The following is a 24,718-nucleotide window of genomic DNA, read 5'->3' as shown; positions in this document are numbered from 1 at the left end:
CTTTTTAAAAATAAAAAAAAATGCAGAACACATTGAAAAGCACCCTGTGAATGGAGGTGGTTGTGTTATATTTATGTAAAATGTACCTTCCTTCTGGAGTGCCTTCATAACGACACTTAGTGTGAAAGAAACTTCTAGAATTTGAAAAGTAATACATTTTTTACCTTAGAAAAAAATTTACATTTTATTAAGAGTTACGAGTTATATGTTTTTTGTTTTTGTTTTTGTTTTTTTTTTTATGTACAACTTAGCTGTCTTTCTTCATGTCTTCTTTTTGTGATAATATGAGTACTTGGGCTGATACCCCTCTCCATGGTGTTTGGCCATGGAGGCTTACTTTAGATATTAAAATGACATTTTGATCACTTGTCAGATGACAAGAGCCCATTAAAAATTTTTTAAGGCATTTCAAGGACACAGATATTTTACCTTCATATGATCTTCACTGTACTTAGATAAGAAGATGTATTTCTACATAACAATTATGTGAAAATACTAGGTAAAGGATCTATTAGGCAGAATGATTTTAATAAAAACAGGTAAAGTGGAAACTAAGACATTTTAACTTTTATGACCACCATACACTCAGCATTTTGGAATACCTTCAGTTGTCTTCAAGAAATTTTTGATTGTGCTGAGATGCTCAGAAAACCTTTTCAACTTCTGTAATCTTTAATTTGCAAACGATCTACCGAGGTCTTATGGGCTTAAAAAAAAAAAAAAAAGTTAAAGCCTAAAGAATCCCAAAGGGTTTCTGCAAATGCAAATGTTGTTAAGAGGAAGGCTGTGGCTGTTTGTGCCAGGATTAAATTAAATCCAACTGTGTCTTTAATTAGACGTGTCTCCAGATCATATCAACACTACCACATCCTGAAGCCCTCAACCTAGGTTTTAAGATGCTAGCTGACACTGAATTCCCACATAGCTTTCTGATGGGGTTTGCCAAGTTACTCATGGCCAATTTCAGTCAGTGAGGAACGCACGTCTAGCAATAGGATTTGGCTAGTAGTTTCAAGTGTGAGATAAAGTTCTTTTCGGGAACTGTGAGGAATGTGAATGGTATAAATCAGAGCGTAACAGGGGCCTATGGTTTTCCTGTGGTTCAGTTTTCTCATCTGGGAAGTGAGGTTTATGACAGTATCTGCAGTTGATGACTTAAAGTGTTCTTGACAATACCCAGTCCAGAGTAAGCATTCAACAATTGTGAGTTATTCTCACTTAAAAACATTTTTTTTTTTTTACTCTGCATAGGCAAGCTTAAATGGTGAAGTTTCTTCAGTATCTTTTGTTCCCATGTACTTGTATAAAAATTCTTGGGGGTTAGTGCTTAAAGTGTGTTTTGAGCAGCGTTCATCCTGATCAATGAATATGTTTCATATGGGGGAAAGAAGGGATCTGTGATTAAATGAGGTTGGAAAACAAAGCTTGCCCAATAAAGCTAATTAGGTTTTATTGCTACAAGACTTCTCAGAGCCTTGACTATGATGGTAAGCAGTAGGACTGTTCAAAAGGGCTATTATGTAGAACTTATGTGTTGAGGTGAAAACCCTTCCTAATACTATTTGTCTTTCCTGGGACATTAGTTAAGTAAGAATCACATTTTGTTTAGCAGACAAGGGATAATTGCTAAAACACCATACCTTCAATTAGCCCATATTTTCCCCATTCCTATAATATAGAGGAAGCCATTAATGTGGGTGACTCTGAATTAATTTGAGACTACGTATGTTCAGCAGTGGGCTTATGGCAGAAGCAGAATCTATCTATCTATCTATCTATTTATTTATTTATTTATTGAAGATGTGGAATTTTTAGCATGGGTATAGAATTTGGGAGCAGTTCAATTTCTTTTACATGCAAGTAACTAAAAATGCAACTAACTCAAAAATGACAAACTGCAAGAATATTTACTATCTGATTTTATAAGCAGTCTAGAGATAGGTTTTAAAGTTGGTTAATCCAGCAGTAAAGTGACTCACCATGGACCCAGGTTTTTTTAAATTTTTCTTCTCTACATCCTTAGCATGTTGGCATGTCCTCTTATGTGGGCTGCCAAGTTCAAAGCAGTTCAAAGCATGCAAAAAATAAACAAACAAACCAAAACCTCAAAACAGTGGCCAATTCAAAAACTGGAGCATCTAGTATTTTTTCTTTATTCAAAATGAAAAGATATTTCCAGAAATCCTCAAACAGATGTTGCTTTATACTTTATTGATCATATTTGGGTCACAGGTCCATGCATAAAGCATGGAGAATAAAAGCACCCTGACTGGCTCAGAATAATCAAGATTACCCCCCCACACCTGCACCCCCTTGCAGCCAGGGAGGAGCCTAGCCTCCCTGAAGGATATCGCCATCTAGAGGAGGGTAAACAAAAGGAAGAAATGACTTTAAATAGGTCAAGGAATGTTGTTACAATGATGCATAGGACTCCATTTTGTTAACCCATATGACATTATGGGTGCTATTTTCAGATATAGTAGAATTAAAATAGTCATGTGGGATATATAAAAATGGGCTCTGTTACATTTGAGGGGGTAAGAAGCAAGTTCAAAACTGAGCCTCATTTTATACTTTAAACCAAAGAACACGTTCTTAATTTTTGCTACTTCTAGCAAGTTTGATGGTTTGGGTTTATTAGTGACAATTAACATATAAAACTGAATTTGCAGTTTTGTAATTAAGATGAAGATGTGTAAGTTTTGCATTTCATACCACAGAGCTAAACCCACCCAGTACTCAAAAGGAACTCGCTCTGATCATCACACACATCAGCAAAATTTAGAAACAGTATTTGGGGCTGGAGTCTAGACAGATTGAATTCTTTTATCCCCTGCTATAAAAATTACCTAGCTTTTAGCCAAAACCTATATACTTGTCATCCTAAGCATCAAATGTCCTAGTATGTGTAAAACTTCAAAGTTAGAACTCAAGGATGTGGCATGTATTTAATTAAATACCTAAAACAGAAAACTGTGTTTCTGAAGCTGTAAACTGCTCCTTTTGTACACCAGAGTGAATTCTCTTTCCATGAAGCAGAGTTTTCATGCTTCCCATCTGTGAAGTGGGTACGAATGCTCACTGGTTTGTGAATTAGGCATTCCTGGTTGTATCACTGTCAGGGTCAAAATGATGCTGATCGGAAATGTTTTTGACAGGTTCTACTGATCGTTGTTGTCCCCTCAAAGTTAACCCCCCCAGAGATGGGGGATTGAGACAATTGAATGAAGAATTTCTTTGGTTGCAAATGTTCTTTCTTGGGAAAAAAAAAAAAAAAAAAAAACACTTTCTGGCTTCTAAAGTTCCTTATCAAATTAAGCACAGTTTTGAAGGAGGATTTTTTTTTATTTTTTTAAGATTTTATTTATTTAACAGAGGAAGAGAGAGTGAGAGAGAGAGCACTAGCACAGTGGGGGAGGGGACAAGGGGGGAGGGAAGAGGAAGGGGAAAGAATCCCAAGCAGACTGTGAGCTGAATTCAGAGCTCCATGCGGGGCTTGATCCCATGACTCCAGGATCATGACTTGAGCTGAAACCAAGAGTTGGATGCTTAACCAACTGAGCTACCCAGGCATCCCTAAAGAAGGCATTTTTAAAATAAAATATAAGAGTAAAGGAATTTTTCCTTCTCCAACCACTGCATTTTATCTTATTATGTTCAAACGATGATGAAAATAATGAAAGCAAATTATATATAGCTTTTCATTTTTCCAGAGAATTTTTACATTAAAAAAATGTCATCCTCATCACAACTCTATAAAATAAGGCTGTGTTTTAGTTAATTGATAGATGAGAAATCCCAGGTATGAAAATATAAGTAAGTTTGTCTGTACTCTCAGAGGCATTGCATAGTTTGGTTTAATTTAAATTTTTGTATTTTGTGTTGTCCTTCATAGTAAGAAAGACAAAGAGGTTTTATTGTCATTTTTTTGGTACCCATTTTCTGGCTGGAATAGCTGAATTAGGGAGTTCAACAGTAACTCACCCAGATTTGTGAAGCAACTAAATAACAGAAATGTAGGAACTCTCAGAGAACAGCAACTATGTGGTTTTTAAGACCTCTGAAGTTAGCCTTACCTCAGTTCAAAAGCTAGCCCTACTGCAGAATATGTGTGTCCTGGGGCAAAGAACTCAGTGACTCTGGATTTCAGTTTTCTTCCCTTTAAAATAGGAAGAAGTACACACCAACCCTCTAGATGATTACAAGGATTTAATGAGAACAATGCCAAGTTGTGCTTTAACACATTGCACGGCCCATGGAAATCTCCCTTCATGCTTGGTACCTCTGGGGTTTCCGGCGATTCCTTTGCTGTAAAATACTTAGAGGCGCTGTTCTGGAAATTAGAAATTGAAATTATCTTAGCAGTAGCTGGTATTCTGACTTAGCTGTTGAATGGGTGGAGTTTCCTGCAGATGTGGAGATGGTGGCATGTGCAGAAATCTTGAATTTTGCTACTTCATAGGCGGTTTGAAAATTCACTTTGATATTGGAACATATATCTCTCTTGGTGTCTGTCACAGCGCACTCCCAAAAGCTGTCAGTCGGAGATATCTGAGTGTGCTTTACACACACACGCACGCTGGTGGGCGCCCGTGCATGCCGTTATTGGAGAGGAGATGGTGGGACTAAGAAGTGTTTACAGGTGTCATTAGGCGTGAGTTCAGACCCGTGCAGTTCTTCCAGCAACTCTGACCTTGTGACTCAGCACAGCTGAACTCCACCAAGCAAACCTGCATTTGCATTCTCACCAGGGAAAGTTTTGGAAATGTTTTTTTTCTGTTTCTGTTCCTAAAAATCCAGCCTGTACATTTCCCCCGTGGATAAGGACATGAGTTTGTTAGTATTGTCACAACCTGATCTATCGTTCTGCTTTTTTTATTTAAGAATTTTACTTTTATTTGACTCCTGGGTAAGCAGAAAAGATTCCTTCTTATTCTTAGAGGCAAAATGATAACCCATGGTATTTCTGAAAGTTAATATTCTGAGATTGAGAAATAGAGTTGAGGAGTGCCTGGGGCCCAGTGGGTTAAATGTCTGCCTTTGGCTCAGGTCATGATCCCAGGATCATGGGATTGAGCCCCACATCGGGCTCTCGGCTCAGCAGGAAGCCTACTTCTCCCTCTCACACTGCCCCTCCCCTCCACCACTCGTGCTTGCTCTCTCATGCTTGCTCTTTCTCAAATAAATAAAATCTTTAAAAATTAATTAATTAGGTAAAAAAGAAGAAATAGAGAATCTTAGACCTCTGTAGTTAAAAGAGGCTTTGGAGACCACCTAATGAGATGTCATTATTTTAGAGATGGGGAAACTGAGGCTTGGGTGTGTGTGTGTGGTAGGGACATTTCTCAGTTAGTAGTCAGACTGGAACCCAGGTGTCCTGACTTTCCATCTACCAAAATTTCCATAAATGACAGACTTCCCCTTTAGTCAATACCTGTTAAAAATTAAGAATGAAAGGATTCATCAGCCAACCACTTATTTGCTAAATGGAGAAATGAAGGCTCAGAGCATTTCAGTGGAATCCTACAGGATATTGATGGCAGAACTGGGGAGTCGAATCCAGATTTCTAGACTCTGTTTTAGTGCTCTCTCCAATCACATGGTTTATGCAGATGTGCCCATAATGGGGATTCACGCTCACCAGTGATGTTCAAATGCTCCTATTGCCCTATTCTTCCTGGCTTTCTGTATCTCTGATCTAAGCCATCCTACATGCAACTAGAAACCTCTGTTATGACCCAGGTGACACCTAAAGATGATGAATCCTTTACCAAGGTGATTCATAGCCCTTTTGTGAGGGATGAGGGAGCTTGAGAGACTCTGCTTTCGTTTACTTTCAAGCCACTTGTTTGTCTTTCTGTGTGTCTGGAAGAGTCAACAGTAATCACTCTGCTGATGTATGATCTGATTAGTGGTGCTGGGGCTGCTGCTCTCCTCGGGAACAATAAATCGCACGCAAGGCCTACCCCATTCTCTGTGGTGATGCTTGGGAGGCCTCCAGTGTAACCTTTGGCAGTAAATTCAGCTCATCATCAAGCTTTCAACTACTGTAGAAACTGTTTTGTACCCTTACTTAAGGGCTTTTTCTTCAGAAAAATTGCTTACAACTGTTATAATTTTATAAAGTGCGTATATGCCTTATGTCTAAGTAAGAATGTCTAAGTAAGGATTCTCAAGTTGAAATGCTGTGAGATACAGCAAGGGTTTTCTTTGTCGGGCCTCATTGCTCTTTCGTTCTCTATGCAGTTAGTATCTTCAGAGTTGGCGTTGTTCTCTCTGGCATCCAGTTGGTATTAACTGGAGAGATAGGCAGACTTGAGTTCGCAGTTCTGCTCTGCCATTTGTTGGCCGTGACTCCAAACGTTGTGGACCCCAGCTTCTCAGTCTGTGAAATGGGGACAGGAAGAGCACCTATCTGGGAGAAGCTTGTGATCGTGAAATGAAATAAGACCACACCTGACATTGAAGAAGTGATCCACGAATGGGCTGCTACTGCTGACAATAGTTCTGACATGTTTCAGAGGATATAGACTTTCAGTTATGAGAGGAGTACGTTCTGGGGACTACACACAGCATGCTGACTGTCTGGAGTAGTAATGTATTATATATTCGGAATTTGCCAAGAGTGTAGATATCAAGTGTTCTCTGCATGAGCTCGTGTGTAAGAGTAGCTATGGGGCGACGGGTTGTGGTGATCATTTCTCAGTGTGTACCTTAAATATATACAACTTTTCTTTGCCAGGTGTATCTCAGTGACGCTGGAAAAATAGTCGTGACATGTTTTATATAAGTACTTTCGAATCTTCATCGAAGTAAGAATAAATAATGCCTTATGCTTTTTTCCCATCCTTCTCCCCTACCCCAGAGCTTAGTGTAGATGCATAGCATGAATGAAAGTGCATGTATTTAGTTAATAAACACAAATTTATTTCTGCAGAGTCCAAAGTGACATTCTCCTGGGATACTTAGATTTTATTTGAGTGGATAAAATACACCCACTTTTTACCATATAGCTAACAGTTAATAATCGCTTAGGTACTAGACATTGTCCTAGGTGTTGAGAATACAGAGACAAAGGACAAATTTCATGCCCTCAGTAAGTTCCCTACCTGGTACAGCTAAGCAGATGTTAATCCAATATAATATTTGTTGACACAGAAATAAGCATAAAAAATCAGGTGTTATGGAAGCCCAGACAAGTGAAGTAGGAGGTAGGGAGAGAAGGGTAGTCAATAGGTGGAGGGAAACCACTTGAAAACCTAATAGGTGATAGAGTTAGGAGACACAGCATTATGTCTAGGTGTGATCAAAATAAAAATAATAGTGATAATCGGGCGCATACATTCTGATGCTCTTAGAAATGCTATGAACAAAATGCTTATTTTATGTAGTTTGAATTTTGTGCCGCCAGTAATCTTGCTTATTAAATGCCAGCTCTGGTGTTTGATGACATGCACACCCACTCTCTGAATGGGAAACTTGAATGCGTGTCATTTGTGCTGTAAGCAGGTCTAGAGGAATTTAACTTTCTATGTTACTTTTAGAAAAAGAAAAAAGTGATGATTAACATTTCATAATCAACGATCCATCCATCTCCAAAACACTGTAAATCTTCAAATCCACTTACTCTAAACACGGAGATGTAGGAGATCCAGGAATGCCGACAGGCTGGGACAGATGAGGGTGTTTTCTTGTGTTTCAGTCTCATCATCCTCCTACAGACTCAGAAATGGCATACCAATGGTCCTGAGTAAATAACATCAACTCTTTGCAGGCATTCTTTGAAACAACAAAAACAAACTCTGTGTATCTTCTTAGTTATTTTTTCCTGTACATTTATTACAGAGAAAGTCCTCCCTTCTGCCTCATCTTGGGCTTCTGGAGAGTACAATTTCCAGCAGTATTTGCATGGATATAAAATTCCTTTGCTGCATGTCTTTGTGGAGGCTCTTTAGGTTATAAGTCACAGATGCTGATTTTAACTAACTTAGTCCCAGAAGAGGTAATTTATTGGAAAAATACAGGGGTATTTCATATAATTTAGAAGCAGGAAGTTCTTCAGTGAGGCCTTGGAAAGGGCTGGATGAGAGTCTGGCTCCGGTGTGTATCTGCTTCCTGCATCTGTCTTTTGAGAGCTGAAAGGGGCTCCCCAAAGTGGTGCCCTTGGCTCTCAGCTTCTGTGAGCACCTGCCATCCAGAGATTCCGGATTCCCAGATGAGAGAATCTGATTGATGGAACTTGAGTCATGTGTGTGTCCCTGGTTCAGTGAGAACCTCATTTGACACAAACCTGATGGCAGAGGGGTGTGTGTGTGCGCGCGTGCACGCACGCCTGTGCGAGCATATCTGTATATGCACAGACTTAGCGTGAGTAAGTCATGGGCCAGGCAGACGACCCAGATGTTTTCTCCTCCAGAGAAGGACATTCCAGGTACTAGACATAGCTGCGGAAGGATGTTCCTGTAGGAAGGATGGAAGGAAAATATACAGGCATTAAAGAATAAGGACAGGTTCGGGGCGGGGGAGGGATTTATTAGGCAAGCTTCCAGGACTAGCAGCTGAGACTCCAGGTTCCTTGCAGCCTTCTGTGAGTGCTTTGTCAGGGAGTGTGCCCAGGGGCCAAATCACTTAGAAGGAAGGCTCTCTGATTCGGGATGTTCTCCTCAGAAGCAACTGCCGAGTTAGCTCTGTCATTCAGAACCAGAGAGAACATGCCGGCTGCAGATCTCCCAGAAGCCTCTGGTGAAGCCCTTGGCAGGGAAGCCACATTCTTCCTTTCTCTGCCATCTGAAATCTCTGATGGGCAGTCCCAGCAGGAAAATTCCTGGTTTCCCTTTTATTTCACTGAGACGGTGTCGCTCGAGGAACAACACTAGGGCTCCGACTGCATATCACAGATGACATTGGGGATGCAAGTGTTGGGGGAATGGAATCATAAAGATACTTCTCTTCACACATGGATTGCTTCCTGAGAAGCTGCGCAGAAATCAGACTTCTGTAATTCCAGTTGTATTTTCTCTCTGCCTTGCAAAGTAGTTTTTGAGACACCTCTGCATTTCTGATTTACCTTCTGCTAACAGTAGCTCTTCATGCTTTACTGTCTCAGGCTCTCTGTTCCTTGGTCTTTCTTTTGAGTAGAAAAATGATTGATGAACACCCTGCATATCCAACCTCACTACTCCTTTACTCCATGTTAGTGTCTCTGAGTGTGTGAACCTAATGATACCTCTCTCCCCTCACGAAGGTCCCTTTACCCCATCCCAGAACTTCTCTGGCCTTCTGTGAGTTCTGGTTTTCAGGCTCTGTGTTCCTTTACCTGTTAGCGGTCTCACTCAAGCTACTTCTCTATGCTTTAGTTTTTACCTCTGTGAATAACGCTACATGGGTTCCTTATAAGTATTAAATGAGATCATGTGTGTGAACCTTCTAGAACACCACCTGGCATACAGTAAACTCTCAGTAAATGTTAGTTTTTTCATTTAATGCCGTATTTCAAGTATGGCGTCATCGTTTGCCGGACTTCCACGCTAGACTGTTATTTCTGATTCTCTTCCCTGCCATCTCCCAATCAATGATTCATTACAGTCTTTGTAATTACAATGATAGTAATAATAACAATGTTCAGTGAATATTGAGCATTTAGTATGTGCTTTAATTTATACTGAGCACTTTACACCATTAGCTTATTTGATCCTCTCAATAACACTGTCTTTATTTTATTTTATTTTATTTTAAGATTTTATTTATTTGGCAGAGAGAGAGAGAGAGATAGAGAGAGAGAACATGAACGGGGAGAGGAGCAAGGGGAGAGGGAGAAGCAGACTCCTAGCTGAGCAGGAAGCCCAACTCTGGACTCGATCCCAGGACCCTGGGATCATGACCGGAACTGAAGGCAGACTCTCAAACAACTGAGCCATGAGGGAGCCCAACACTGTGTGTATTTTAAAGATGAGAGCTTGGAGAGATGAGATAACCTGTGTGACATCACATAGCTAGTAAGTGGCAAGGCTACAGTTTATATTCAGTGCCTTCTGATTCCAAAGCTCATGCTATTAACAACCATGAGTCTCTTTAACCAAATACAGCCCATTTTGGTTCTGCGTTATCTCTGAAATAGATCCCCCCTCTCCATCGCAGCTTCTACAGATCTCTCTTCTCATCTTAGGATAGGTTTCTGTATGCTCTCCCTGCCCCCAGGTGTTCCTTCCTCACACCATCCTCCAGCCTCAGTTATTTTTCTAAAACATTTAGTAGATTACAAGCCATCCATTACAAGCCATTTACGAAACATGTCAGTCCTTCACAACCATTATTCCCAGTTCTACCTTTGTCGTTCAGTCTTACTAGATCATCATTGATTCTTCTAATGTCTGTGTGCTTCTTCTCTTCTGTCCTTTTGCACAGACTGTAGGGTCTGTCTTAACTGGCCTCCACTCTCCTCACTGGATTAACTTGCTGGTATTATCAGACCTTGTTCTTGTGTTCTACGTTCCCCAAAGCATTGCATAGAGAAGGAAGCCAGTAAATGAACTCACCTATGTAGAGACTGATTAAGTAAATTCCCAAAGTAGAACTCTATGTATTTTTGTAGAGTAATTTTTAAAAATAAGTTTTCCTTTCTCATTTGTGATCTTTGTAAGTTTGGGCACGTTTGGTCATATGTTTCCTTAAAAATGGGATTTAGTCTAGTAACCTCAGACCTAACATTTCTATAAAAAAGTTTGGGGCTCTTCATGAAAGCATTATCATTCTTTGAGAGGTAGGGTTTTTGTGTTTTTGCTGCATAGAAGATCTAGGAGGCAATAATTAAAGTGATTAACAAGAGAATACTGGTGTTTAAGTAATCAGCCTACCAATTATTCATTAGAGGTCTGTACCTCCTAGATAGGAGAATAGTTATTTTAAACACATTTCATTATATCTTGGATCTTATATTCAAAAGATGAATTATGTTGGAGAGGCCTTGTAAAATGGAGGGTGGTCAGAGAAAAAGTACTGGGAAGGGAGTCAGGAATTTGCTTTCTTATTCAGATAACTTGCAACAACAAGTATGTTGTCCGCCACTCATAGCCTCTTGTGAACAAAACCATATCACAGATCCTACATCAGGGTTGGCTGCATATGGACCTTGTGACCCTGTCCTACACCTACTCCCATCTCATGGCCCATTGGACAGAGACTAGTCACTTAAACTGTTCCAAAGCCTGGTTAAATCATGCATGGGAAGAAGATTGGGGTTCAACAGACTTTTTCTCTCAGACACATGAATTAAGAAATACTAAGATAAGACAGTCAGCCTAGTAGGAGCAAATGCTGAGTTTATGATATACAGCAGTGTATTTTAGAGACTGCCTCCCTCAGAATCAACTGGAACTCTTATTAAAATGCTGATTCTCAGGTCCCATCTCCAGATTTCAAATTCACGGTTGACACAGATGGAAGGGGATATTTAAGAAAACACTCTCTCCTACTTATATTAAGGTTTACTAATCCAGGCTATATAGGGAGTCTTGGAGAACTATGAAGATACATGGGCAAGCTCAAGTTGCCAGAGACAAGCATCATGAATAGACAGAAGCACTGTGGAGACAGACACATATCCTCTACAATTTATTGCTGTAGCTTCTTTGGATACAGGAGACTGGTTATGGCCAAGCTTAAAGATACCACCAATTCATTGGAAGCATATAAAACCATTCTCAAAGTATAAGGGAAGGATGGAAAATGAGGCTCAGAAAAGGAAGGAACACAAAGAAAATGTTGAGTAGCTTTGGGATAGGAGCAGAAACTATCTTACCAAGGAGGTCTTCACTGTTGATATGCATGAGCCGCAATCTATGTTTTCCTATCTTTCTGCCACTCTGGTCAAGATTCATCATCTAGAGAGGTGGGGGTGGTAGAGCAAGAGTTTCTATTGGCCAAGCTTAGGTCATATGCCCATCCTACTGTCAAGAGAGGGCAGAACAACCTGATAAGCAGCCTCATTACATCTACCAACCATGCAGAATAGGCATTCCCCAAAACGATTGGGATATCCCCAAAGCATTAGAAAATGGTTGCTAAATATCTCCTAAAACAACAAATATCCTATGGAGGATCAAAACTTGTATTGGAAAAGAGAAACGCCAATACATGGAGATTGATATTAATGAACAAAAGTCTTCAAACTCCTGTTGCTGATAGTCTAGATAGATTTGGGATATAGAACCAACCCCTGGGGCCTATTTTTCTAGAGGCCCAATGTTCAGCTTTTCCTTATTTCTCAGATATGTTTCTCATTCTGGTCACTGCTCATTCAGCCCAAATGTGTGTGTGTCTCTCTTCAGTTTGTTGTGGCTAAAAGTGAAATAAGACTTCTGAGCTGTACCCTAAATTGCTGACCGGTCATGGGCAGGAAACATCTGTCTCCTTGGGCCTCAGTTTTTTCCATTTGTAAAATGAGGAGGGGGGCTTATTAAGCACCCCCCCACTCTAATCTCTGCAACAGTAGTACTTATCTCCCCTTTTATTTCTCCGTCCTGCTATTCATGATGACCGTAAATGCAGTCAAGGAGTTGCCAAATTCAAGAGGAAAATAATTTTAGGGGTTTCTGATTTTGTTTTGTTTGGAATATGCATTTGACAGGCTTCTCTGCTCTTACCTGGTCACAGTCTTGAGTTTGTCTTTCAAAACAGAAATGAAAACAATATGGCAGTGCTCCAAGCTGACGTGAAGTACTTTGGCATACATGTTCAGTGTCTGGCTGATAAATGGCGTTCATGTTGGATGTTGGTGCCTACAGAATTCCCATCTTGGGGAAGTCTTGGGAACTAAAACCCCCAGTAGTCAGCCCAGTGCTAAGGCACAGTCTACTTATGCATGCTTCTTTGTATTTTTCCAGCTAACGAGAAAAATCCTTAAGTTTGTTTTCCTCTGCTTTTAGTGGCAACAGAATTGAAACCTATATCTGCCTCTTGAGTTTCTTTGAGAATTATAAAAGTAATCTCTGAAATGATGTGTATTACTTCGACTATAGAAAGTACACTTGCTTAGGGGGCTGAAAGATTACTATAACCTAAAAACATAGGTTATTATTAACAAAGGTTACTATAGGTTATTACTCATAAAGATTACTATAACCTAAAACATAGGTTATTGCTAAAAACCTGTGTTTTAGTTATTATTACTAATAACTAATAACTAGTAATTATTACTAATAACCTATTACTAATAACTAATAAAAGTGGGGTTTTTTTTGAGCTGTATTTTGAGCTCTTTGGAGAGAAGAAGTAGTCATTGCATCTGTCTTGTGTCTAAGGTAGGAATTACAAACTTTGATGCTTACAGCAGCTCAGCAGGACATAGAAGAATAAGTTAGTTGGTGCGATGGGCAGTGGACAGGACTTTGGAGGACACGTGCCCCATGTGAAGGAATGCCTGAAATTCAGCACTAATCAAAATTTTTTTTTTAAGATTTATTTATTTTAGAGAAAGAAGGAGCACGAGTGGGAAGGGCAGAGGGAAAGGGATAGAGACTCTCAACAGACTTTGCATGGAGCATGACATGGGGCTCCATCTCATGACCCTGAGATCCCAACCTGAGCCGAAACCAAGAGTCAGACTTAACCCCGTAGGACCACCCAGGCACCCCTAGTACCAATCAATTCTTGCCCTTTGAAAATGCAGATTTTGTGTTGCCTCATCTTTGGGTTTTTCAGGATAACTTAGAATTTGGGTTATTTGTATAAATTCTTGTGATTTCTAAATGTTGGTGTCCATTTTACCTAAATTGGGAAAATATTTAGTCAAATAACAGACATTCCATAGTCTGGATGTCACTAATTGTAAACTCTGTTCTGAAGCATCCCTAGTATGTGGAGTAGAAGAACGAAAAAAGTTCAGGCTTCCAAATGTTGAGATGAATGGTGTTAAAACTTGATTCATGGGAATTAAGACTACACTTACTGGGTTGAGCATGGAGCAATGTATAGAATTGTTAAATCATTATGTTATATACCTGAAACTAAAATAACATTGTAGATTAATTGTTCTTGAATTAAAAAAAAAAAACAAAAAACCCTGAACTATTTCTAGTTATCTGGATGTTCAGCATGATTCAGTTGAATTATGTGAATGGTTGACTAATTTTTTTGCATTTGATTATTGAGATCAGTGGTCAGAGAAAGGTATAATGAAAGAGAAGCATAGATCGGCCTTTATAGTCCCAAGGCCTGGATCTGAATCCCAGCAGACTGTAACTTAGCCAGATTGAATGAGGGTAACTTACATGACTTCATTAATTTTTTCTTCATTTGTAAAATGTGACAATAGTTCAAATACTATAGGTATAGGTAAATATTAAATGAGATAATATGTGTACAACTTATATGCCATGTGAGCCTTTTTCGCCCTTGACCGGACTCCATTTCTAAAGCGTGGGCCAACTCACCCCAATTTGGGATGGTCAGACCCTGCTTATTGTGCTTTTATTCCAACAGATCTGAGTCCCCATGGCCTTTTCCCTCCTAGACTGGCATTGTGCCCAGAAACAGAACCCGATTCCTCCATATTTTCCTGAAAGACCCAGCCACACATAACATTCTGTAGACTAATATCTTGATTTAGATACTTTGTGTTGCAGGCCAGGGCTCACATACACTTTCCTGTTCCTTTGTCTCTCTCTTACTCTCCATCTCCTCTGTGTCCTTGAGTTCTTGCACCTTACCCTTGACTCACCCCACCATGTGTAGATCCTGCGAAGTACAATCCCTCCTCCTCTTCCTCTTCTGTTTTGTTTTTTTATTGTTTTTTTGTTTTGTTTTGTTTTGTTTTACACAGAAAGTGGCCTCACTTGGCTAGTTTGCCTTCCCCATCCCTTCTGGAACTCTGATGATTAAAATGTTTTTCCACCTGACCCTCAATTGACTTCCCAGAGTTCTCACCATTCCTACAAAGCTCTATACATTCTGTCTTTTCCCTACATCCCTGCATTTCTTTCAGCTGCTGATTTCTGGGATCTCTGATTATTCCTTTTTTCCCAGAGACATGCTTGGTAGTTTGCTTGGGGGTTTACTCCTGACTGATCTCATCAATTTTGAGCTTTTAATTATAGATCTCCAAACTGGTTTCTCCCCAGAATTGATCTCCAGCTTGGACCCCTGTCCTGAACTGCACACTGTTTACTTAACACCTCCCTTTAGATACCTAATAATATCCGTCTGAGATTTTACTTGTTTAAAACTGAACTGAACTTCCGAAAGTGCCCACAAAAACCTTTCAGTGCTTCCAGTAAGATAGGATGTCATTTAGCGTCAAATGCTGATCATGGGTAAAGTTATATGATGACTGAGAACGGGTTTTCAGATTTACCAATGTGGGAGGTATTCACCAATGGGGAAAGAATCAAAAGCCTGGTTGGATTTAAGAGAAAATGGGAGAAGGATTAGAGACAACAGTGGTGACAGCTCTGAAGAGTTTTTCAGTAAAGGGAAGTTGTTGCTTGGGAAGAGAGGTGGACTCAAGTCATTTAAAAAAAAAAAAAAAAAAAAAGTGTGTGTATTTTCTCCTGACTACTGCCATGGAGGCAAACAGGGACTACGGCCTTTGAGCCTTCACAGGAAAATAGTCAGTCTTCCTACCCCTAAAAATAAGGTACAAGAAAGCCACACCTACACAGTGTGTTGTCTCCACAAGTAGGAATGACACTTTGGGTTCAGTTCTTAGGTAGCCAACGCTCTGGGAAAATTTTGAGCTCTGATTAATTAAGTGCTGCCTGATTGGGTCCTTTGTCTTCAAATACATTTCAAAACCTATTCATAGCCAAAGTTCTTCTTTCATTCTTTAATGTGATTGCTAGGTGAATTCAATTGAGTTCTTTAAATGATGGGAAGGAGAGACAGTAGTTGGAAGTTCTCTTTAATGGGTTCATTGTTTGAATTTAAAATATTTGAGCCTGATGATCCATGGTCAGGGGTTCCTGAAATAACAATAAGGCAGACATCACACTCTGCTGTCATCTTGCAGTCTTCTCAAATGTCGTGGTGGTGAGTGAAACCTTGCATTTCAATAAATACATTTGGACCTAATTTCTGCCTTTCATGCTGTGCTAGAACTGTCAAATTTGAAGTGTAATGACTGTATGATTTCTTGTAATGGCACCAGAAAAAAAAACCCTGAAAAACAGATTTGAATGTCATCTCAGTAAATTCGCTGTGGGATGCAGGCCCATTTACAGATTATTTTCCCTTTTGGCTTTCATACAACAAAGCAGGAGCACATTGCAAGGATGTGAGTATGAAGTGGTGTCTGAGGGAGAATAGAGAGAAGGAAGCCTTACAGAGCCCAGACAATTAAAATCATTGACATTATTTTAGTTGAACCACCCCATTTCCCTGACAGAACTGACCTGCAGCGTTGCCTGAGATGTATGGCCTTTGGCTTGAACACATCCTCTCTCTCTTACATTCTGATTTGTTTGGTGAAACAACCATAAATCCTCAGTTTTCCCAAACTGATTTGGTCTTCCTATGTTCTGCTCCATTTTCCCTGTGAAATAGTAATATGTCCCAGAAATCCTAATGTTTTAACATCCACACCAGATGCTCAGTCCTTCATCAGATCTCTCTTGATTTTTGGATTGGCTAAGTCAGTTGATCATGAAGTAGAACAGAATGTGCTGGAGTGGAGAGGCAACGATCTGAGTTCTAATTCCAGCTCTGTTAAGTTGTTAAGTTGAACATCTTATACCTGTAGACTTTATTTTCCTCCTTTTTCAAATGAAGGAATTGGTATAAATTGGACATTTGCAAACTGTGCTCCTTTGAGTGCCAGGGTTTTTCCGAGATGGCCCAGAAGGCACCATGGGGTTTGCCAGCCTAACAGGCAGGGTCTTTTCCTCAGCTGTCACTTAAGTTTGTGTTCGGACAAAACCCCCCTAAAACTTAAAATTTGAAAGTCAGAATCTTGGATAATCTTTGTGAGTTTCTTCTAAGTTCAACATCATATATGTGTAGCTCTTTGTTTTTTCATTAAAACGGTTTTCAGCAAAACCACATGTTGTTAGGTGTATATTTGTGCAATTTTTTTTTTTTTTTTTTTTTTTTACTAAATTCAGTTAGCCAACATATAGTATGATGTAGTGTTGGATGATTCATTAGTTGCGTAGAACACCCAATGCTCATCAGATCACATCTCTCCTTAGTGCAAAGTGTTGATGATGCTGTATGGTGCATCTCCTAGAAGGTGATGACATACTTGTAATGGCTTATTCCTTCTGCTCTGGAAGGTCCATAAGGGCAAGGATTGTGTTTATCTTAATCATGAGGAATTGCTGGCTTCTAGTCCATAGCATAATACATAGCAGATGCTCAGTAAATTCGGGATGGATGAGTGAATAGGTAGATGGATAAACACATGAACCCCTTTCTGATATTTTTGGTTTGAATTCTTAAATTCAACTCTGAAGCCTCTTCCATTGACAGTATCAGCCCCCTTTCCTTCTGCTGTCTTCTCAGTTGGCAACTTATAAGAATTACGCCTGGGATATCTTGGAGCAGTTGCCTCTGGGTGAACTGTCCTGATGTCCCAGGTGAATATCAGAAGACTTTGGAACCAATATAAGTTACAATGTGGGAAACCATTGTCTTTAATAGCAAATGTGAACAAGATTAATAGAGAAGTAAATGTGAGAAGAACTTAGTACTCTTTCTATGTCTCTGTATATGTTTATCAATCTATTCAATTATTCATTCATTTACTCATTTAACAGACTTTAATTTTCTCTCTTTCTTTTTAAAAAAAGATTTTATTTATTCATTTGACAGAGAGAGCGGTCACAACTAGGCAGAGAGGCAGGCAGAGAGGGAAGCAGGCTCCTCACCGAGCAGAGAGCCTGATGCGGGACTCAATTCCAGGACCCTGAGATCATGACCTGTGCTGAAGGCAGAGGCTTAACCCACTGAGCCACACAGGTGCCCCTACACTTTAATTTTCTTTTCTGTGCTTGATCCTATGCTAGGGAATGGGGAGTTCACAGTCTTTGTTTTTATTTATTTTATTAAGTTTCCTTTCTTTCTTTTTTTAAAGATTTATTTATTTTAGGAGAGAGAGAGAGAGAGAGAGAGAGACAATGCATGAGCAGGGGAGGGGCAGAGGGAGTGAATCCTGAAGCAGACACCTTGCTCAGTGTGGGCTTGATCCCATAACCCTGAGATCATGATCTGAGCCCGAACCAGAGTCCAATGCGTAACTGATCCCACCACCCAGGCACCCCAATGGTCTTTGTTTATAACTTTGTTTCTATTGAGGTATAATTACCATGTAACAGTGCATAATTTTAAGGTGTCCAATGCATTGATTTGATACATTTATATATTACAATAAGATTACCACTGTAGTGTGGCTAATACCTCTATCACATCCCGTAGTTATCATTTTTTTGTGATGGGAACAATTAAGATCTAGTCTCTTAGTATCTTGAAAGGTTATAATACAGTATTATTGTCTGTAATCACTATGCTGTGCATTAGATCTCCAGCACTTATTTGTTTATGAGTTTTAGGTTTGTACCCTTAAACATTATACCCACTTCTCCCATCCCTGAGCCCCTGGTCACTACCATTTTGCTCTCTATTTCTGGGAGTTCAGCTTATTAAGATTCCATGTACAAGTGACATCATACAGTATTTGTTTTTCTCTAACTTATTTCACTTAGCATAATGCTCCCAAGGCTCATCCGTGTTGTCTAGAAGGCAAGATTTCCATCTTTCTCATGGCCGAATAATACTTCAGTGTGTGCGTGTGTGCACGTGCATGTGTTTATGCGTGTGTGTGTGTGTGTGTAAAATGATGTCTTTATCCATTCATCCATTGATGCACACTAAGGTTGTTTCTATATCTTGGCAACTGTGAATAATGCTGCAGTGAACATGGGAGTGCAGATAGATATTTCCTCAATATCCTGCTTTCATTTCCTTTGGATGTATTACCAGAAGTGGCATTGCTGGATCATATGATAGTTCTAGTTTTAATTTTTTGAGGACCCACCATCATGTTTCCCATACCGGCTACAACCTGTGTCCCCACCAGCAGTGGGTAGGTGCTCCATTATCTTCACATGCTATCCAGCACTTGTTTTCTCTTCACAGTCTTTTAAGCGAGGCACACATTTGCACAGATATGGTACCATTGTGAACAGATGCCTTTAGAGAGATAGTATAAGAATGCTTCCGGAGCCATGGGTGAGTATTTCTCCCTGGGTAGGAATATCTGTTAGATGCTCTCAAAAGCAGAATAATGCCTAAACAATTCTAGCCTTTTTGGTAGGCAAGCCAGGGGGGGTACAGTATCATGCATGATATAATAAACGTGCATTTCCCCCCCTGTTCTTCCCCTCTGCCACCCTCCCCATTTCAACAGTCTCTTCTCACAATTGCAGAATGACTCCTGGAGCTCAGGAATACCATGCTTTTGAAGGTTGCTTTAGAAGAAGACAAACCAGGGCGCCTGGGTGGCTCAGTTGGTTAAGCGACTGCCTTCGGCTCAGGTCATGATCCTGGAGTCCTGGGATCGAGTCCTGCATCGGGCTCCCTGCTTGGCAGGGAGTCTGCTTCTCCCTCTGACCCTCCCCCTTCTCATACTCTCTCTCTCAAATAAATAAATAAAATCTTAAAAAAAAAAAAAAAGAAGAAGAAGAAGACAAACCAGCCAGGGTGGTGTATGGAGGAAGTTCTCTTAACACATCTACTTATTTAGTATGCAGGGTTACTCCTAGAGGCCTCTAAGCAGACACCCCTCATGTCTCATTGTCTAGAACTCAGTCACACGATTGCATCAAACTGCAAGGGAAATTGGGAAACTGAGTATCTAATTTTTAGTGTCTTAAATGGAAGGCTAGCAAGGAAAAAAGTGATTGGAAATGGCTGTTGAGGACACAACTGGTTGGATCTGCCAAACCAGAAGAGTCAGGAAAGATAGTACCAGAAAAGGTGATATTTGGTTGTTTTGAAGGACTTGCTAGAGCCTGGAGAAAAGTAGGGGAACCTTCTAAGCAGAGAAATGAAGAGACTTGAAAGGATATGGGGACATGAAAGGATATGAGGTTATAGAAAGTCTCCACGTGTTTGAGAACCAGGAGAAAGTTACATGTGGCTATGGGAAGTTGCCATGGGGAAGATGGCATGAAACAGCACTGAAAAAAGAGAACTATGTAGACTTGTATATTGTGCTAATGACTTTATAGGTCATTTTGGTTATAACTTCAAAGTGAAATCTGTTCCTGTTGATAACCCTAGGACAATATTGGGAGTAATTATGTGGAAGAAAAACCATCACAACTTGCCCCTAGAAATCAATTTTGATGAGAAATAAATGATGGAATTAGCTGAAATGGGAATACAGGTAAATAATATCTGTGTAACAGATGATTTTATTTTAATCAGTTGATGTATTTTAGCTCTAGTCCTAGGGCTTTGAGAAAGTTAACTAACATGAAAGAGCATTGTTTCAAAAATCCTCTATTTTTAGAAATGCTATTAGCGAAACCATCAGCTCTAACCTTTTCCTTGTTCTCTCTATGTCATGCACATTAATTAACACTTCCACCCTAAAAGAATGTGTTTCTTCCCATGCACTGGGAATGATATTTTAGAAGCATGCTTTAGATCAGAGACCTCAAGAAAAATAAATAAGCATCACTTAAAAATATTCTTTGCTGCACGTAATTTCCTGTTTAGACTTTTTTTTTTTTAAGATCACAACTAGTTAGAATTTATGATCTGCTTTATGTAGTGCAATGAGATTGAAACTTAACTTTTGCAAGATCTTTGAAAAATAATTTCATGCCAATTAAATGGTATACAAAAAAATGTGGGAGAACTAGGATAAATACTAAGGAGAATAAAGTTTTAAACATTTTGGAAGTTCCCTTTTGCAGGCAGTTCAGATGGAATGTGGAGAGAATTCTTAACTATTATAAAATCAGGATTATCAAGAAAACCCTAACCAGGAGAAATATAGCATAATTAAACTGTTGTTCATACTTGAATCAATAAATCTTCTTTGTAAGATTTATGGTTTAGTTTTTGCTAATTTAGGTTGGTTTTTCCTGACTTGGTAAAAAATGATATCAATTCCTTGTAACCCATGCATATTCTGCTAAAAGTATATTTGCGTTGTTCATTTGGTATCTTCCATGATATTGAAGATTTTCATTGGCTATTAATATTGCAGAATAATCAAACCACTATAAATTTCCCCCAGTCTTTGAAAACCTGTAATTAAACTTCCTCACAAAAAACAACACAGAGAAAGCTGATTAAAATAATAGCAGCAAGAAGATAACCATTGCTCTTCCACCAGTGACCCCCCACCCACAATTTCTAATTTTTTTTTTGCCTTTTTATAGATGTGAGGACCTGTTCTAGTAATAATTCCAATTCAAAATGTAGAAATAAGATTTTTAATAGGGTGTTTTACAACAGTATATTAAACCCTTTGAAAATATGGATAGTAAGTAAATTATGTTTTCACTTTTCAATAAAGGGCTTAAGGAACTATTTAGAACTGTATTCTATCACCAAATGCTAGAATTTGGAGCTATATCCCATGTTTCAAAAGTTGGTATAAAATATAAAGGATACACAGAAACCAAGTTAGTTTTAAATGGCTAGATGGATATGCCAATCAAAAAGTGATGATATAAATGAAATTACTAGGGTTTCAGGAACCTCTGAAATTGAGATTCAGAAATTGAATCAGAAACTCTGAGTTGGAAGGAGTCTCGATGCTCGGCTCCGATCTGGGAAAATGGAGTCTGGAGAAGCTCACTGATTTGCCACAGTTCATTGAATCCTAAGTGGCAGGTCAGGATCATGTATGAAGCACTTCTGAATATGGTAAGAAAGTTAACGAAGTTCATTGCTCTTTGTATAAAGCCACCTGGTAAGGGAATAAATTCACATTTAGTTTTTAAAACCGTCCTGACCTATCTGAAAGCTTTCCGGAGTCTTTTATTTGGTATCTAGCCATGAGGTTGAACCTTTTAGAACATTGAGAAAGAAACCTGTGCATTTGTCTTGAACTCTGACTCTCAGATGGCTCCCATATCTACTTTAACATTTAACCTTCTTACTTATGAACTTGATTACCTACTTGTAGCTGGTAGTTTAACCCTGCTTTATGGATTCAGGGACAGAAATGAGACAGTAATGGTTTAGTGGGATTTTACCCCAAATAAGAGATTTCTTATTTACAACTGTGTGTAGATTTCTCAGAATCTTGCCTGCCTCTCTCTTTATTCGTAGAATGGTAGAAAAAATTAACCCCAAACTAAAGATTTAACGAACTTGAAGTTGTGGACTCACAGTTTTTACCTTTTCTGTCCAGGTCTGTGTTTTGATTTGAGATTACTTGCCTTGAAGCTACGTCTGTCACTTACCGTGTGCCTTTTAAGCAAGTCACTTTTTCCTAAGGATTAATTCCTGTACTTATAAAAGGAACTAGTAGCAGTAACTGTCTTAGGAATGTGAGGAGTAAATAAGATGATGTATTTAATAAGGCTAGCATTTTTTTTTTATTAATTCAGCTGATTTTTATTGGACACCTACTGGGTGTCAAACTACGCTCATAGTGAGGGCTTATGTGAATGTTAGTTAGTATTGGTAATAATATGCCCTTCCTAAACTCAAAAGATATTTATTTGAGCAATACCATTTTCAAGCCAGAAGCAATTTGGGTCATTATCTATGCCAATACTCTCATTTTACAGTTGAGGAAGCACAGGGTGGTTAATTGGTTTCTTAGGGTCATATAGTACATAATTGGCAGATGAGTATAACCATTAAAATATGGTCCTTATAGACATGCAAACCAGGTCAGGATCCCCAGCTTGCCCTTTAGTTGTTCTGTGACCTGGGCTGCTGACTTCACTTCTTGATCCTCAGTATTCTAATTTGCAATTTGGAGACAATAATGGTCCTCATGGAATTATTATCAAAATTAAATTTGATAATTTAGCAGAATGCTCAGTAAACATTAACTATTACTCTGCTGTTCCTTTGTTTTCTTGAAATTAAGGATGTTATAGTTATTCATTTATAAACATTTGCAGCCGTAGAATTCTCCAGATAGGTGCCCAGATTTGTTCTGTTCTCCATATCCAGTGCATGCGAAAGCTCCAGTGTCGACCTATTTGATAGCATTTTGTAGAAAAGAGTTATTTACAGGCAATCTCATTTCTCCTGAGCCCTGTCTGCACTTGCAAATATTTTCCACCAAGTCTTTGGACTATGATTATGCCTGTAGTTGAACTAGTTATGCATTACTAGTTCATTTCATGAACATGAACATGAAAAATGAAGGTTGGAATTTTTCTCATAATCAGATTTTGTTAATTGTATCAAATCACACGTGTTCTACACTACAAGAAACAAGAGAAGGACTTTCTAGATATCATACCAGCTCCTCCCAAGTGTGCTGCAATCTGCGTTTCTCTGTGTTTCCTTCCCGTGGACTTTTCTGGGTTCTCCGTTAGTCTCTTCATTTCTCATTCTCTCCTGCAATTTCTTCAGTTTCTCTTTAATAAAAGGATAAATATTAACAACTGGCTGGTTCATTCCATATATTCTTACAAAAACTCCAAAGGAGAACATCTTTTTGGACCAGCTAATTACCACTGTTTTTCATGGGACAGAGTTTTCTGTGGTTGTTTTGTTGTGTTTCCAACAAGTATTCCACCTACGTCTCTAAACAACATTGTCTTTTGGTTGACCTTGAATGCATTAAAGCCCACTGGTTTGACCCGGGCCTGCCTGTTGTTCAGGGAAAGGCCTGCATGCTTCTTTAATAAGCAGGAACCTTTGGGTGAAGCAGCTTCCCATTCTTGGGACAATGAGTAAAGTTGGAGCTCTGATGGGCGTGAATTACATACTTGGAAATTAAAACAGAACAAAACTTTTTTGAACTAGCCAATGGATTGTGAACTAATTTCTAATCAGTGATAATGGTAGAATAAAGTTTAATAAATAGAGATTAAAATACTTCCTATGTCTGAGGTTCAGGGCTCCAAGGAAGTTATAGAGAAATATAAATTTTGGGCATAATGCATTTGTTTCTCTTACTTAATTCAGCCTCGGTTAAATATGTAGTTTCTACTTGGCTTGAATAGAAAACAGCTCTCAACTCACTGTGGATGTTCTCTTAGAATCAAAGGACTCCGGGAGCTTTGACAGCACAAAGATCTTGGCAGGGCTTTGGAGCTGTAGCTTTGTGTCAGAAGGACTTTGCCGCTGACTTCATTCCAGCCTTGACTCACCAGCTATCAGAGAGGCGATGCCCTGATTACTCCCAGTGCATTTCTCACCCTGACGCATGTGAGTGCTAATGTGGGACCGTGCACGTGTGTGAGAACGTGTGAAAATCCGTAGATGCGAGTGCCTTTGGAAAGAATGTCTGTCTTTGTTTTCCATGACCTGGCTTAAATGAAAAGGAGAAAAGGTTTGGGGAAACAGTCATGATATATTTCTGCAGCTGGTGGAGATCTTCTTCCAATGAGGAGCTGGTTTCCTTGGCAACCATGTTGTAAGTCACTCCTTAGGGTCTTGCCCAGTCTTGATAGAGTAGAACTCAGCACTAGGAAGTGTAATAGGCATCTTTGAAGAATCTCAACCTCCTTTTTTTTTTATCGTGGTAAAATTCATATAATGCAAAATTAATCATTTTCACTATTTAAAAGTGTATGGG

This window comes from Enhydra lutris, unplaced genomic scaffold (genome assembly GCF_002288905.1).
Source record: "Enhydra lutris kenyoni isolate GAN:26980312 unplaced genomic scaffold, ASM228890v2 scaffoldscaffold5, whole genome shotgun sequence".
NCBI lineage: Eukaryota > Metazoa > Chordata > Mammalia > Carnivora > Mustelidae > Enhydra > Enhydra lutris.
This window is presented reverse-complemented; position numbering follows the sequence as displayed.